This window comes from Paroedura picta, chromosome 2, assembly GCF_049243985.1.
Source record: "Paroedura picta isolate Pp20150507F chromosome 2, Ppicta_v3.0, whole genome shotgun sequence".
In the NCBI taxonomy this organism is placed as follows: Eukaryota; Metazoa; Chordata; class Lepidosauria; order Squamata; family Gekkonidae; genus Paroedura; species Paroedura picta.
In genome coordinates, this window is record NC_135370.1 from 32,827,855 (window position 1) to 32,845,876 (window position 18,022).

Consider the following 18,022-nt stretch of genomic DNA (forward strand, 5'->3'; position numbering starts at 1 on the left):
ATAAATGTTTAACAAATTTTCGATGGATAGATGGAGAGAGAGAGAGAGAGAGAAAGAGAGAGAGAGAGAGAGAGAGAGAATTCCACCCATTCAGGAAATTCTTCCAGGGCCATCAAGAAACCCTGGTTGAGAAAGCTTGACCTCCCTCCTCTCCATTTCTGCCCTCCCTCTAGGACACTCCCCCTGTCCAGGGACATTTTACCGTCGCAATCACCAAACTTGCCAACTAAACTATGGTGGCTAAGGAACTTATTATGTTTTATTATGGTTTTGAATTTATCATGTTTTTATATTTTATATTCAGGAAGGGGCAGTCAAGACATTGAATCATAAATAAAATTAATAAACATATGTGCATATTTATTAGTTTATTTTATTAAAGTGTTTATTAGCCGTTTTTCTTCCTTACAGAATTCAAGGCAGCTGACAGCATAAAATAAAACACATAAAATACAATACATTAAAAATGTAAAACCCAAAATTTAAATTACAACTCAGAACTTAAATTCAGCCCTAAATAAAACCATCTTCAACTACCTACGAAATATTGAAAGGGAAGGTCCAGCCATACCTCCCTGGGAAGGTTGATCCATTATCTTGGGGCTGCCACTGAAAAGATCCTCCAAACGAGGTTCTTCGATTGATGGGACAGCCAGGAGAGATTCTCAGTGTGATCTTAATTCCTGGGCAGGAACATATGGGAGGAGACAGGTCTTCAAATATATCCTGGTCCCAGTCGTTGTAGGGAATTAAGATGGCACAGGCATTTGCAAGCAATCAGCATCCCTCCTTGTTGGGCCTGCCAAATCCAGCTTGGGAAATTGCCCTTCAAAGGCACTGCTCCTATCCAAGAATTTCCCAAGCCAGCATTCAAGTGGGTAGCCGTCTTGGTCTGAAGTAGTGCGACAAAATTTGAGTCCAATAGCACCTTTAAGAGCAACAAAGATTTATTCAAGATGTGAGTTTTCGAGTGCCATCTGAAGATCAAAGACAGCAGTTTGTCAAAATCCACCTATTAAGCGGATGATTGTGCTGAGAACTGCAAAATTCCCATGAGCTAGCTGTCAGGATCTGAGCCTGCAGCAGGGCCCGAACCTTACACCTGAGGAATGTTGGGCTGGGCCTCAGTATGTGCATCTCTGTGCAGCCTGGGCAAATTAAAGAACCTTAAGGAAGCTAGTAAGCTAGTCCTAGTTGCTTCCATTGTGGAGTTATGGGAAATGTGCTGGGGCTTCAGTGATTAGTGAAACAATGAGTATTATGATTTTTTTTAAACTCTCCAAAAGCCTTCCAATGACACAGCAGGGATAACGGCGGCCATGGCTGCAGGAAAAGCCAGTTACATTAAGGAGTACAATTAGGAATGCAGATAAGCAGGATGTTGAACAAGGACAGGCAGACTAAATAGTTGAACCAATAATTGAAAAACTGGCTCTTTGTTTGTGACTGGTGAACAGGGTGTTAGCCAAACTAGCTAGTATTTCAGCATCCCTAGATAAAGTAAGTTCCATCTATTGAAGTAAGAAGTCTTGTGAAGAAAGCCATCTTGTTCAAGAGGAAGGAAATTTGCCCCAATCAAGGATATTTCCTCCATCAAACCATGAATCTTTCCTCCAAAATTAAGACCCTTCATTTGGCAGAAGGGTGTATCCCTTTGTTGCTCTGTTGCTATGGAAGGCATTACATTTTTAAATGTCTCACACAGACTCTAGGCTCTCATCTACCATTTAACAAACTGAAATGTTTTGAAAACAAGACCAAAATATTGCTTCCTTAATGAGATTCCTGAGATTTCGATGTTGTTGATACCAGTTACAAAATCACTTCTGATATAAGGAGGAATGGAACCTCTGATTCTCCAGCATATTAATTTATTGTCTGCATTGTACAAAGCATTTTACCACTTTGGCACCAAATGAGCTTTTAAACCGAGTGAATTTTCACGCTAAAATAATAGTAAAAAAGAACCCAGGAAAACAAGACCACAAATTAACAAGAACAAACAATTTCACCCAGGAAAAAAAAATGATTCATTAACTTCTTTTTCCTTATTGGAGAATAACCCATTTTGGGCAAATCCTCTGAGACTCGAAGGATGCTTATAAATACAAGCAGCATTTGGAAACATTTCATTACAGAGAAAATTCCAGACTTCCATTTTTCTTCTTGAGAGGGTTCACCGGTTGCTCCATTCGGTGTGTTCGTGTGCCTTTTATACACAAAATTAAGTTCCAGCGAAGGGAAAGTGCATTTATGCAAAAGCAATTCATCAACTACTCCTGTGCTCAGAATACACTGAGGTAATTTAGATACTTTAATGGCGAGGTAGTTTAGGTAGGTATGCAAATAAGTGTTTTCTCCACAATATTACCTCCTAATCTTCTCCGTCAAACCCTAGCAACTTCCAGATTAGTTCAAAATGTTTCCCCTCAATTAATCTTTCTTGGAAAGTAATGCCCTGTTAGCAAATACGCAATATAACCACATTACAGACTTCCTTTGATATATATTTTCATACCATGGAAGCTTTCTTTTATGACGCATTGTTATACTGGATGCGACTAAAGGGGCTCACGTAATTTGGTGCGGAACGCTAATATGGTTTTCATAATGCTAACCGTCTACCAATAAAAAGAAGAGCCTTTGAATCCATTACGTGGCTTTCCCCCCCCCACACACACACACACACACCGTGGCCTTGACCTTTGTAGGGATGTGAGCCCTCCACCCTCAGCTTCACCATAATTTACAATTGACATCGTGGATTAAATTTGTTGTTTCAGCTAATGCAACCGAGCAAGTTGAGGTGGATTGTGAAACAAAGCCAGCCCCTGAAATACGAGGCTTGTCAAGTATAAATTTACAAAAGATATTCAGACGGAGAGCACAAGACACAAATAAATGGTCGGAGAAGCCATTTTTGACAGACTGCAAGGGGCTAGAGACTTAAACTTGAACGTTGTAAATCCAAGTGTCACAAAGTGGTGCAACGACTGAAAGACGTATCTATTCTTCAGGAATATAAATGGGGAAACGAAAACAAACTTTCAGGATGCAGGGGCATTTTGGCCGGGAGCAGGAAAGTACATTAGGGCTACCTTATAACGCATTCCTCACGTCCCCCTTGCCTAACCAACTCTCCCCCAGCCCAGCTTAGAAAAATAAATATTCATCAGTTAAAAGAGGAACAGAATTGGAGGCCTGGAAGCCACTAATTTTTGCAGAGGAATGTGCAAAAAAAAAAAAGAAAAAAAGAAAAGAAAAGAAAAGAAAATGAGATTTGTTTCTGATTCATTTTCTATTTAAAATCAACTGGATGTAGCTAATTAGTGGGTCTCATGGCATCGAATCGACTGAATTGTCCAGTCCACGTCTGCCTCAAAGGTTCAGCCTGAGTCATCTAGCAGGATACAAGCATCTTAAAATATATAATCCTATAAATGGAGTGACACCTTTCCGACCCCTTTTGCACACACTCAGCTTTCTCTTGATTTTCTTGGGAGTCGATCTCAAGCATCGGAGCCAGTTTGGGCCCAGTTCTTGTGCACACCCACCTCCCTGCAGTTTCATAGTTGTGGAGTCAGATTATTTTCTTCCACATGTTCCTATAATAAAGAAGATTTTGAAGACGGGGTGCTAATAAGGTGGCATCACAGCACTTTCCTTTTTATAAAAGGCATTAAAATATTGCCATATCGCTAGAGCATTATTGTACCAATAGGTTTAGCAGGTTCTCTGAATTTCTAGCTTCCATCTTTTTTAAAAAAATAAATCTCCATCCCCTTTTAGGGAAAAGACATTTTTTTTTATGTTTAATATACTGTCACAAACCTAAGATAGACAAATATAAACAGGCAAAGTGATTCAGGGAAGTTTATACCCTGGAAAGTTTTTTTGGATCTACTTGACCAACTGAGCTTTGATTGACAAAATATTATACCCTGGAAAAGTTTGTTGGTCTTCAGGCTGGCCTTGAATTTTATTCTGCTACTACAGACCAACGTGGGTACCCACCTGAAACTGTAACTAGCAGTAACAGTTCTGTAAGACCTCAGGGAGGAAAAAAGGTCTTCCCTTATCCATGTTAGTCTTTAGCAAGAGATGGCAGAAATTGAACCTGGGACTTTCAGTGTACAAATTATGTGATCTCCTGTTGAGCAACAACCACTTTTATCTTCCATCTCTGATATTCCTGTTCCTCAGTATACAAAATAGGACTCTTCTTATCCTTTTCCTTATCTTTTGTTCACCTCCCATTCTTCATTCCTTCATTCTGGTACCCTCTCTGGCTCTACCTTTAAATACCTCATTAATGTCAATATTGTCACTCTTTCAAACTGCAGATTTGGCTCACATTTTTCAGCCCCTTGGAAATACCTGTCTGGGAACATGTACATGATTTTGTTTCCCTTTAACGTGAAGCTGTAAAACACCTCTTTGGGCTTTATGACCAAGGTAGAACAGGGATGTATCACTAGCTTGGCTGGAAGCTGGAATTCATTGGAATTTTTACTTTTGTCGACTTTCTGCTGTTCTTTTCATGATATACTTTCTGAGTGCTTACGTCAATGTCAATGAGAAGCAATATTTCTTACCATGAACATACAATGAGAGTCGTAGGTCCTTTCTGTACTGGTGGTTTCCTCCAGTTTCACAGTGAGTTCCCTTCTGGTTATTTTTTTTCACGTCTGCATTTGACAGCACTTTCCAAGCAGATGTCCTTCAGAGTTAACTTTCCCCCTTCTTCAATGGTTTTCCAACCTTTAGTGATCAGCATATATTTAGTTCATGGTTTTTCTGGGATTTTAAAGAGAATGCCATGATTTTTCAGTTTTTTTTTTTAAACCTCCAAACCAAAGTTATCATCACAAGAGTTCACAGAAGGCTCATCCCTCACTTCATGAGCCAATGTCAGGAGGAACACGGAGACATTAAATGGATTATTAATTAGTACATAGTGTGTGTGGGGGGGGGGGCGGTCCATGGAAATAGCTATCTGAGAGTAAATTCAACAAACAATTTGAGGAATTGCTTTCCTCTTACAATGAACACACCTGTGGTGGAACGGATCAACTGGGACGTTTATGCAAAACACAATTTTCCACCCCTGCCCCAAACAAAATCCAATTCTTCTCCTTTTCTGATTGGAATGCAGAGTATATACTCCAGGAATCCGGGCAGAAAAAAATGAAGAAACCAGGTCTGTGTGAAATGATCACATGAAAATCGAATTAAGCCATGCCACCTCAAGCACTGTGAAGCCTGGGAGTAAGTTGTAAGCACAGAAAGGGAGAGGTTTCGCAATTCATCTTGAACACATTTAGTGCCACAAGTGGCCTTCAAGTGACCACTAAAGTCTGGCATATTCTAAATCAGGGGCAGTCAACCTGTGGTCCTCCAGATGTCCATGGACTGCAATTCCCATGAGCCCCTGGCAGCAAATGCTGGCAGGGGCTCATGGGAATTGTAGTCCATGGAGGACCACAGGTTGACTACCCCTGTTCTAAATTACCTCATGGCATTATCCCCCCCCCCCCGCCGTAGTGTTTTAATCAAAACACCTTGTCAAGAGAGTCATATTCTGATCCATTTAAGCTTGCTTGTGCTGGTTCAGAGGGTAACAGGGATATATATATTAATTGTTGTTTCTTCCGAGTAACATGAATTGGACTCTTCAAATGACCAGCTTTCTGTTGCTCGACAATTATAGCTTGTTTTTATAAATATGCACAAAAGAGAGCAGGCAATATTTGTCACGTAATTTGGCATGGCTTCTCTGGTACAGGATTTACTGCTGTTTCAAGGATGATATAGTACCTGGCTGCCTGTTGATGGGATGCAGTAAAGCATGATGTCCAGGAATTCTGGAAGCGCAAATGAGCTTGTGTGTCTCCCAAATATTCTGTGGGATGCTTTTATTGTAGTTCCTCTGTATCCTAAATACTCAAATCATAAAGAGGATAAATGTGTAGAATTCAGATTCCCTCAGTTTCAGGGTCAACCAAACCACAACAAAGAAACCAAACAACAACAAAAACCTACACACTGGTTCTCTGTTTACTGAGATTTGGGAAATAAATTTGACCTGAGGAAATGAACATACTTTGGCTCTATGGTCCAAATAAGATGTGAACAAGAGATTTAAGAGAAATGTTGTCACACAGGTGCTGAATATAGGCAGAGAGTTAGTGGCTCTTTTGGGGAGAAATGTTTTGGGTCTTGAGTAGGTTTTGGGTCTGCAACAGGATGAGAAGGAAATAAAGTCACCCTCCATTGACAGAAATCCTTCCGGGAGCAGCAATCATCAGCAGGATCTATGATACTATATAAAGAAGGCTATTGAAGGTAATAGCAACAAAGAAAAATTGAATGGGAGAAACTGAAAGGGAACATGCCTTGAATAAATCTTTGTTGGTCTTAAAGGTGCTAAAGGACTCAAATTTTGTTGGGCTACTTCAGACCCACAGGGCTACCCACCTGACTCTATCTATATGGACCTATGTTAGGCTGAATCAGGTCACTGGTCCAGCTAGTTCTCTATGGCCGACTTTGTCTTGCAACATCTTTCCAGGGTCTCAAGTGGCAGGGGTCTTCTCCAGCGGTAGCCACCTGAGATTATTTGGATTTGGGAGTAAGCAGTGAAGTGACTAACTCTGCAGATGACACTAAGTTGTTCAGGGCAATGAGAACCAAGGCGGGCTGTGAGGAGCTCCAAAGGGGCCTGTCAAGCGTCAACATGGCAGATGAGGTTCAAGATGGGCAAGCGCAAAGTAATGCACATTGGCGCAAAATATCCTAATTATATATACGTTAATCATTTGAGAGCTGTTCCATGAGATTTTCGCAGCAAACGTTTTACAAGGTAGTTTTCCCGGTCTTTCCTTCACCCTCCCCATTTATCCAAACTTGGCGCCCGGCATGCTCAGGACCAGCCAGAACATTATACAACTAAAAGAAGCGGTGCAAGATCAAAAATTGTGGCAACAGCAGAGCCATGGGATCACCAAGAGTCGAATTCGACTGAATGGATAACATTATCATAGATGTTGATGTAATCAGAACTGGCAGTAACTGATCAAGAAAGAGACCTTGGACACCTCACTGAAGATGCCGACTCAATGCGTAACCGCAATTAAAAATCAAATGCTAGGCTGGGTGTTATTAGGAATGGGATTGAAAACAAATCAGTCAGTTCCATAATGCCCCTTTATAGGTTTACTAGCAAGAAAGCTCATTGCAACCTGGAAGAAAATGGGTGCTAGGACCCAGGGGACACTGGCAAGTGCAGATCTCTCACACAGCAGGAGTCATATGAGGTAATCCGGGCTCGTTTGTAGTAGGGAATCAAGGCTGGTTTGCAGTTTGGGGCGGCTGTCTCTGTCTGTCTCTCCCTCGCAGCAGGAGCCATAGCAGGTAATCAGGGCTGGTTTGCGGGCTACTCTCAGGTATCTGGGGCAGGGCTCTGTGTCTCTCTGTGTCTCTCTCTTAGGCGTCTGAGAGCAAAATGGCTTACGTCCAGGGAAGGAGGGCGGGAGCTGTAGAGGCAGGGCCAATCAGGGTGCGGCCAGCTGACTCGTTTCACCCCCCAGGCTGTTTCACAAATATTAAGAGGAACAATGGATAAGGATGGTGTGGCCTCATTTGGAATACCATGTACAGTTTTGGTCACTGCCCCTCAAAAAAAGACATTATAGCATTGGATGAAGGGCAAAAAGGGGCAACTAACCTGAGTATGAAGAAAGGTTCAAGAGGTCGGGGCTCTTTTGCTTGGAGAAACAACGACTGAGGGGCAAAATGATAGACGTTTACAAAATTATGCATGAGATGGAGAAGGTAGGGAAAGAAGTTCTTTTCTCCCTTTCTCACAATGCAAGAACTCATGGGCACACCATGAAATTCAGGAGCAAAAGACTTAGAACAGATAAAAGGAAGTACTGCTTCACCCAAAGAGTAATTAACACATGGAATTCACTGCCGCAGGAAGTGGTGGCAGCTACAAGCATTGACATCTTCAAGAGGGGATTGGAGAGACATATGGAGCAGAGGGCCATCACTGGCTATTTGTCAGAGTGTCAAATACATGATTTGGGGCCAGCTCGGGGGTATCAAACATATGACCTGGGGCCAGAACCGGCCCATCCAGGCTTCTTACCTCGCTTATGAATAACTGGTGTGAAGGAGGGAAGGCAGGAGGATCTGGGGGTGGGGGATGGGCACACAGGGTGAGGTGTGTGTGATTGAAGCTGTCAGGAAATAGAAAAGTAAATGGGTAGGGGACAGGACTATGAGTGTGAGATAGGTTGGGGGGAATAGATGCAAAGGTGGAGAGAGAGGAAGTCTCATGTAGAGATACCCACACCCACACCAGCCAAAGGCTAAGTACAGTCCGGGTCAAAGCTGAAAGTCCCAAAAGAGTTTCAGTAAGCAAACCTGAATGGCTAAGCAGCAGACAATTTTTATTTTATTTATTTTTATTTATATTGGATTTATATCCCGCCCCTTCTGAGAATATCGGCTTGGAGCGGCTTACAGAATAAAACAGGGAACAACCCCATAAACCCCCAAAACAATAAAATCAACCATCTCATCAACCCCAGCAATTCAAAATGACAAGCCTAGGTCAAGACGGTGACACCAAACACAGGGACACGGTCAGTGGCACTGGAGTACAAGCGCAACGTTGCTGCTATGCTGCAGCTGTCTCCAGTACCTATTCAAGCCAGAGGCCCCACCTGTCGTTTTCGGCTACTTTCCTTCACCACCAATAAAGGGGAAAAGTTCACTGAACTTGAGAATCTACCTTTTGGGGACAGGCCCAAGTTGCTTGCTCGCCTTTTCAGGGCATAACCTATGAGAACAAACTCGGAACTGGAGAATCTACCCTTTCAGGGCAGATCCTAATTACTGGTTAGCCTTTTCAAGGCATAATTTATGAGAACATAGGCAAAACCTATGAGGATGTGGTTGGCCTTTTCGAGGCTAAACCTAGGCAATATGTCTGCATAATCAAGGCAGAACTTTAGTTTTCAGGAGGCTACCGTTCTGGGCAGTCCCTGCTTCGCTCAAAACTAGCCTTTTTTGGTCTAGCCTAGCCTTTTGGGACGGGTCCTAATTGGTGGAATCTAGCTTTCAGGGTCTCGTTCCTAAGAAAGGGGAGTCTAACCTTTTGGGGTCAGTCCCTATTGTGGCTGGAAAGATGCCGAAGTGTCTAAATGTGAGAGAATGAGAATGAAAGTAGAAAACCCACCCTGAGAGAATCGCCACTAGGTACAAAACACACATTGTTTTGAATCCAAGTTTCATTTTGAGGATTTCTTTTAGGAATTCTTCTCCTAGCTCTGGAATTTTGTGGATCTTGGCCACATGACCAGAAGTACAGGAATTGCCCACATGATCCATCAAAAGCTGTCACTGCCTCCACATTCTCTGCCAAATCTGTTACCCAAAATGCTTATTAAATATTATTTCATAGGGGAAATTAGCCTAAAAGGTAAAGGTCTCCCCTGTGCAAGCAGCGAGTCATGTCTGACCCTTGGGGTGACGCCCTCTAGCATTTTCATGGCAGACTCAATACGGGGTGGTTTGCCAGTGCCTTCCCCAATTAGCCTAGTGCAGCCTTTTTTCAACCTTTGGACGGTGGAGGAGCCCCTGAAATAAATTGTCAAGCTTCAAGGACCTCCGGAAGTGATGTCAGCTAGTCATGCCACCCTGTCATGGCCCCTGGAATTGACATGTCATCAGAAGTGATATCACCACCCACACCCTTTGCCCTCCTGTCCCTCCCCTCCACACCTTTACTACTACTACGGAGGCTCCACCTCATGTTGGCTTGAAAGAATGGCAGGAGCTGAGAAGACAGCCCAGATCCCCCATACCATGACACAACCAACTTTCTGCCCTTTGATTTTCGGTTTACCCACCAAGTCATCTGGGCAGATGCTGCCAGTTCTGTAGCTTGTGACCAAGTCCATTCATGTAGGAAGGGAAAGGTCACAGATCCCCCCCAGCTCCCAGGGATTCCCAGGGGTCCACGGATCCCTTTTGGGGAATCCCTGGCTCAGTGAGAGGAAGGGTGACTTTCACCATGTGCATATGGGGACCCAATTCCTATAGGAACATCTTGAAACAAGCAGACTTGATTTGGTTCCCAAATCATTAAGAAACACACCGAGAGAACACACCAGAAGTACAGAGGTTGCCCATGTGATCCACCAAAATATGTTAGTGCCTGCACATTCTCCACCAATTCTGTTACCCAAAATTCTTATTATATATTAACTCATAGGGGAAATTAGCTTAGTGAGAGGAAGGTAACTGAGATCTTTTACTGGGTGTATACAAGAGAGCCAGTTTGGTGTAGTGGTTAGGAGTGCGGACTTGTAATCTGGCATGCCAGGTTCGATTCTGCGCTCCCCCACATGCAACCAGCTGGGTGACCTTGGGCTCGCCACGGCACTGATAAAACTGTTCTGACCGAGCAGTGATATCAGTGCTCTCTCAGCCTCACCCACCCCACAGGGTGTCTGTTGTGGGGGGAGGAATGGGAAGGCGACTGTAAGCCGCTTTGAGCCTCCTTCGGGTAGGGAAAAGCGGCATATAAGAACCAACTCTTCTTCTTCTTCTTCTTCAATTCCTATAGGAATACCTTGAAACAAGCAGACCTGATTTGGTTCCCAAAGGATTTTGTATTCATTAAGAAACACAGCAAGAGGACACACACACTAAGTTCTATTGGGAGAAAAGTTCGCTAAATAGGGAAAGAGAAAATGTACTACACCCCTGAATTGGGAGGGGTCCCAGAAAGCGATGACGTTGACAACCTTGAGTGGAGAGAGGGACATTGGGTAAGGAAAGATCACAACACAACTCCAGATAAATGACGTCAGGGGTGGCAAAGATCACACAGCACACATATCAGAGCACAAGCTACGATGGATATAGGGTTTGAAATTCCTGCAGGAGAGTGGTGATTGGCCCAGGGCCACCGGTGTACATGACAGGTGGACTGGGGTATGAGGTCACTTATGTAGGAGGTTCATAGTGTGACACATAGCCAGGAAGCATATGGCATGAGAAAGATGAGCAATACCTCCTGATAAGAACAGAATTGGCGGTGGGGGGGACCTAGGAGAGCCAGGTTTAGACCCTCCCTTCTCCTGAGCCAGGAACTTGTTGTCTGGGTCACCCAGAGCTAGTCAGACTGCACTACCTTACAGGGTTGGTGGTGTGTGGGGGGGAGGGGTGGTGGAGAGGGAGGTCTGGTGTGCCTGCTCAAGATCCTCTGAGGGAGTGGGGGGGGGGAGAAAGAAAACAAAGAGTGAGTGATGGATTGTAGCTGTGTACAGCTGCTGAGGCTGGGCATATGGGGGTTGCTGAAAAACTACCTCATTTACTTGCAAGGCCAATGACTCATCTCCTCAAAGTGCTATATATACAAAAAAAATACCTAATTTGTATGGAAATGTAAGATACCTTCACCTTTTATGTTGTCCCTTGGAAAAAAAAATACCCAGTCTTGCATATGATTAACTACGTTTTTTAGGGCTTTTGTGGATTCCCCAGTAAATCAGTCCTTTTACTCAGAATACAAATAAAATCAATCGCTTTTGTTTGCATTCTGTGTAAAAAAAAATAACATCGTTAATTAGGTTTGCCTTTGTCATTTATAAAGTTTATATCTCCAGCACCTGGCATTGCGGTTTATGGCACACCTTGCCCTGCCCGACAAAGTTCAAACCAGATCCCATCCTTGTAACAAATGAATTTCAGACCTCTGCATGGAATGCTATGTCAAGGGCAGGGATGCTCTGTATTGTTGGTGGCTGGAGGGCAAAAGTGGGTGGGCCTTGGACTTCTGGCCCTGCTTGGTGGATCTCCTTGGTGTAGTAGTGTCATGGTTAAGAGCAGAGGCCTCTAATCTGGAGATCTGGGGTTGATTCCCCACTTCTCCATATGCAGCCAGCTGGGTGACCTTGGGCTAGTTACAGTCCTCTTAGCCTGTTCTCACAAAGCGGTCCTTTCAGAGCTCTCTCAGCCCCACCTGCCTCACAGGATGTCTGTGAGGAAAGGAAGGGAAGGCAATTTCAAGTAGTGAAAATTGGGGCATAAAAACCAACTCTTCTTCTTTGCCTTCTTTGCCTTCTTCTTACAGCACGTGGGTTTGGGGCACTGTGCAATCCAGAGTGCTGGACTGGATGGGCCTTGGCCTGATCCATCATAGCTTTCCTTATGTTCTATGTTTCTGACATCTACATATAGTGCCCTTCTACATTTAGCTTTCAGAACACATTGGCTGGTATCCCTTTCCTGTGTTTACAGCTGCGGCTATTCTCTCTATGATTCTGGCCTTTCAGTATCTGAGTCTTCTTACAAAAATTTGTTTAGTTAAGGAGAAAAGCTATTTAAGTGTTTACTGTTTTAGAATCATAGAAACATAAGAGTAGGAAGGGGTCTCCAGGGTCATCTAGTCTAACACTGCTGAATGCAAGAAACTCACAACTACCTGCCCACCCACAGTGACCCCAATCCCATGCCCAATTCCCCTCCAAGTATCCCAGAATCCCTGGCCAGTCTGGTCTGGAGGAAATTTGCCTTCTGACCCCAAAGTGGCAATTAGCATTTCCCTGGGCATGCAAGAAAGGGCCACAAGAGCCAAGCTCAGACACAGTCCCTCCTGCCCACCCCCTTACAATCTGTCTAAATTCACACAATTAGCATTTCTGTCAGCTGGCAATCTAGCCTCTGCTTAAAAACTTCCAAAGCAGGAGAACCCCCCCCCACCACCTCCCGAGGAAGCCTATTCCACTGAGAATCCACACATTTTCTTGCCGGATCAGACTGGAAACCGATCCGGACGTTCAGAACAGCACGGAGGATTACACAAAACAAAGTACCTCTTAAGGAATGTTCCCCTCCTTCACATGCGGTCCGCATGTTCTGCAAAGCAAGCATGCAAGGTACTCTGATCTCGGGAACCGCACTGTATAGCAATAATAGCAGCCTTGGAATTAGCCATTTATCTGCAGAACGGTTAACCATTTGTGTGCCACGTCAGGACAAGACAGAGGAACGCTCGAAGGTGCTCGCAATAGGGGCTTTTCTGACACCTCCAGAGGTTATCAGCCTGTGCACAGCCTTTGCAGACACAGAAGAAAGTAGCCCTCTCTCTTAATCCCGCCTTGCGGGATCCTAGCCTGAATGTTAGACAAGGACTGTGTTGAGATTCATTTGCCAGACTGTCCCCCCTCCCCCCAAAAAAGTGCTTCCCATTATTAATGGCCAGAGGAGGCCTCTGTGTAATCAAAGGGCCCAGCTGCGGTGATGTACAGCTGGTGACAAACCCAGAGATGGTTCCTTCTCCCTGCGACAAGCTTGCTAGCAAGCAGCGGAGAACTTCCCAGACTGTATATCTGCAAGATAAATAGCCCCGGGTGTGAATATACCCAGTGATCGCGGTCTTGAAAAGTATTGTTATAACCCACCTCGTACAATCATTCTCAGGGTGACTCGGCTGCATTTTTCACCATTTCACAGCTCTTCTCGGTGTTTGTAAATAGCAGGAGATGCGGAGCTGAGATTTAAAGCCTGCACCAGGCGCTCTTCGCTCGGATTCCGAATCCAGCATCTGGGCGATTCCTACAGTGTCAGCAGAGCATCTTCTGTTCGATGCCCTGTCTGCCTCCTCGCAGTGACAAGAGCGGAGCAAGGGAAACAGAGATTTATGTGTGAAGGGGATCTACGGAATGCGGGGGGAAATCATTTTTCATTGTTGCAGGGACTGGGCAAGATCTAAAGCACGAAAGACCAGTGAAATCTTTCCCGTGCGTGGATCTGACAAACAGAAATCAAGATTAGCTTTGTTCGGTTGATACAGTTATGCTAGCATTTTTCTTTTAATGGAAAAGGGATTATTTCCAGCTGAATCCACCCCTTTAGCCTGGTGTGACTATCAATGCATGCACTTGAATGATGCAGCCTAAGTCAAAGGAAATTAAGCGAAAGAGATGCATATCTGACGATATTTAATCCCCTATGTTCAAAAATGGATCCTAGAAAGGATCACTGTATTCTCTTTTGAAGCTTTCCTCTTTGAAAGGGTTCCTCTTATCAAGTCCGTGATTGGGAAACATGCATTAGAGGAAGTCTATTCCGCTCGGTGACCTCTTTGTGAACTTTGCAGAGGAGGCAAAGATCATTGAAGAAGGCAAAGGTCAGCGTTCATGCTGATCGCCAACAAAAATCAAATTGAGCCATGCAGCCCAAGATAGTTATTTGGCTATTTCAATGAAATGCAACTGGCATTTCTTATTTACCTAGCAAGAGCATTATACATTTTTAACCTAGGACTCCCAAAAGCCATGCACTTCTGGGAAAATCCCATGGACAGTCTAATTATTGCAAGTGTATAATTAAAAGGGTGAAACGAACATGATGCATTATATTTGCTTGCACCCATTATGCATCTATTAAAATAGGACCATTGTGCTGGGATGCATGCCTAAGCAGAACGGAATACCAAAATAGGTAAGTATTCCTTAGCGGACATTGCAAAAAAAATAATATGCCTCATGATGAATCAGATGATGTGGTCAGAGGGCTGAGAAGAAGGTAGCTTGGTTTGAGACTGAACGGTGTGTAAAAATAAAAATATGGAATGTCAAAATGGTAACAAGAAAAAGAAATTTTAATAGCTATTGAAGTATTGGCCAAAATAATTTAATTTTCAAATTTAAATTATTATGCAATTAATGATATCTTTAATCTGGAGTTCAGGGAGTTAAAGTAGGATAGGAAAGTGTTGAATTAATAAATAATTTTAAGTAATTAATAATGGAAAACCTAATCCATCTTACGCACCACCACTCGTCCTAAATGTAACAACTGCATCCTACATAACGCATTTGTCCACATGGTAGAGTTTGTGCAGGATTCAGTTGTACTCCAACAAAAAATAAAATATCTACTGTACAAGTAGTTCAAATAATCTTTGGTTAAGAAGGAAATTTTTGAGGCTCTTTTGTGCTGGTTTGGAGTTTGACATTTGAAAACACTTTCACACCAATATTATCTACCACCTGATCCTTCTAGTTCAGTGATTCTCAGTCTGGGGATCGGGACCCTTTGGGGGTCAAATGACCCTTTCACAGGGCAAGCAGCTTGGCCGGGCGGGCACCATCCCTACAACCATCTTGCGGGGTAGATTGAGATAGAGCGTTCGTCTGTCTGGAGCAGCGGAAAACAGCGAGATCGGCATGGTGTGACAAGAGGCAGAACTGAACTGAGAAACTCCAGGGGAAAAAACAATTTATATTCAATCTTGAACCATGGATCTTCATGCCATTGGTCAGTTTTGGTTTAATTTCTGTGAAAGAACACTTGCATAATTTTATGGTTGGGGGTCACCACAACATGAGGAACTGTATTAAAGGGTCGCAGCATTAGGAAGGTTGAGAACCACTGTTCTAGTTGGAGCTTCTTCTGGAGGCTGATCCTGAGATCTTCTGCAGGCAAAGCAGATGTTCTACTTGGGAGTGGATGCTCTACCTGACCGTTTATGCACTAGGAACTTCACTGCCCCAGTTCTCACGCAGGAGTACAAATGGGGGCGGATGAGGTTCACCAGGCCAAATGCTCACCCATGTGGGTGCTGGAAGAGTTGGAGCAACCTGCCACGACTAAAACTCCAGCCTGCAGCCTGGCATGAAACCTCCAGTGCATAAACGGTCCCTCAGAGGACAGAACACTCAGTAATGTTTAAACTACGTGTAGGGCAGTATCAGTTAGATATGAGTAACTGAGCAGTGGAATAGGCTGTCTAAAGAGAGGTGGTGAGCTCCCCCTCACTGGTGGTCTTTAAGCAGCAGCTGGACAGATACTGCAGGCTGATTCTGCATTGAACAGGGGGTTGATGGCCTGGATGACCCCTTCCAACTTTGATTCTATGAACCCCAGCTTCTCTACAAATTATTGTGGAATGCCCTCCAAGGAAAAGACAACCCTTGAGAAAACCTTTTTTATACATTCTTGTTACTCAAACTTGGGGCAGAGACGAAGCTTTAAAGCAAGCAAAAATTTGTCATGAGAATGTCTAAAGGGAAATTGCCAGCCTGAGATTTTGTGAGAACAGTTTCTGTAATTGAAACTATTTGGGTAGCCAGGGCTTTTTGGATCATAGCCTAACATTTACTTCCAGACTCCCATGGTCATTTTTATCACTTCCAGATTTGTGTTTCTCTTCATTCTCCAAGAAGCTATTTGAAAAAGCTCTTTATAACTTTGAAAACGTTTTAGTGGTTCCTAATAGCTGAAGTGTTTGAAAACAAATTCCCCATATTCCAATATTTCAACAAGGGGCCTATTTGGTGGCAACGGTTTCGTTGGTTGGTGTTTTTGTTTATCAATACAGTGGGAGGAAACTTTTTCTCATTTGGCTTCAGAGGGTCTTCATATTGCCAATAAAGCTACAAGAAATTGCTACATAACATATAATGGGATACTTAAAAGTAGAGCTGATAGGGCCTGATCTCCTGAAGAAAATGGCAGCTTCAGAGGGCGGAGTCTATGGCCTCACTTCCCTGTTGAGATTTCTCCCGTCCCCAAATTCAACCCTTCCCATATTCCACTCCTAAATTGCCATGGACTTCCCAACGCAAAACTTAACAACCCTACTTCAAACTCAGATGATAAGCCTATGTCTTACATACCAAAAGAGAGCCAGCTTGGTGTAGTGGTTAGGAGTGCAGACTTCAAATCTGGCTACCCCCACGTGCAGCCAGCTGGGTGACCTTGGGCTCACCACCGCACTGATAAAGCTGTTCTGATTGAGCAGGAATATCAGGGCTCTCTCAGCCTCACCCACCTCACAGGGTGTCTGTTGTGGGGAAAGGAAAGGGAAGGCGACTGTAAGCCGCTTTCAGACTCCTTCGGGTAGAGAAAAGTGGCATATAAGAACCAACTCCTTCTCCTTCTTCGATGCTAAACTAACAGCTCAATCCATTAAGGTTGCCAATATCTTGACCAATCTGACTCTCTGATATATATTGTAATGACAAAATACAAGATGTGATGGATTGTAAATGATCGAGAGCCAGTTTGGTGTAGTGGTTAGGAGTGCGGACTTCTAATCTGGCATGCCGGGTTTGATTCTGCGCTCCCCCACATGCAGCCAGCTGGGTGACCTTGGGCTTGCCTTGGCACTGATAAAGCTGTTCTGACCGAGCAAGAATCTCAGGGCTCTCTCAGCCTTACCAACCTCTCAGGGTGTCTGTTGTAGGGAGAGGAATGGGAAGGCGACTGTAAGCCGCTTTGAGCCTCCTTCAGGTAGGGAAAAGCGGCATATAAGAACCAACTCTTCTTCTTCTTCTTCATCTTTGTGCATTTTCAAAAAATGGCATTGGGAGCCTAGCTTGCCTTTCCAGGGTATTTCCCTTTTAAAAGGCAGCATTTATTGTACTGGAGCTTAAACAGTAAAACAGTAAAAATTTGACTCAGGCTCATCAGCCAGGCAAACTGGGACATTTCTCAACTAGGCTGATGCTGGACAGATAACAAACCAGAGAGCTGACCTGCTGCCATCACAGACACTGCCTTTTGGAGATTGTCCAGTATTCCCCAATACCTGCAACCACTGCCTTTGGGAGATATTATTTCAGTGCCTGTACCCAATATCCTTTGGAGATTATCCAATATTTTCCAGTGCTTGCAGCTTGCCCTGAACTACAATGTCAGTCGCTAAAGCTTCAGAAGAATGCTGTGTGAAACACTCACTCACTGGGTGCCTATGACTGCAAAGAAGTATGAATCTGATTTGAAAGCTATTAATGTCCAGGGTGCAGAGAAACAGTTTACCATTCGGGTTTTGGCTCCCTCTAATGGTGTCCCAGTGAGCTTCCAGTTATAGCCAGTTTGTCAATTATCTTGGAAGAATGTAATGGCCTTCAGATTATCTGTGGAAATAATAATTATTTTGAATGCCACACCCTGAAGCCTGCATATAATCTCCTCCCATAAATCTCTGGAACTA

The 18,022-nt window shown here is 43.8% G+C and overlaps 1 long non-coding RNA gene across 1 annotated transcript; it reads right to left on the reverse strand.

Moving 5' to 3' along the window:
- Window positions 1-681: 681 nt before the first annotated feature.
- On the reverse strand, window positions 682-13,526 carry LOC143828630 (uncharacterized). The gene is made up of 3 exons (XR_013227776.1): window positions 13,482-13,526; window positions 4,596-4,797; window positions 682-3,605 (listed from the first exon to the last, which is right to left on the reverse strand). It is a non-coding gene; the product is annotated as an uncharacterized LOC143828630 (long non-coding RNA).
- Window positions 13,527-18,022: the final 4,496 nt, after the last annotated feature.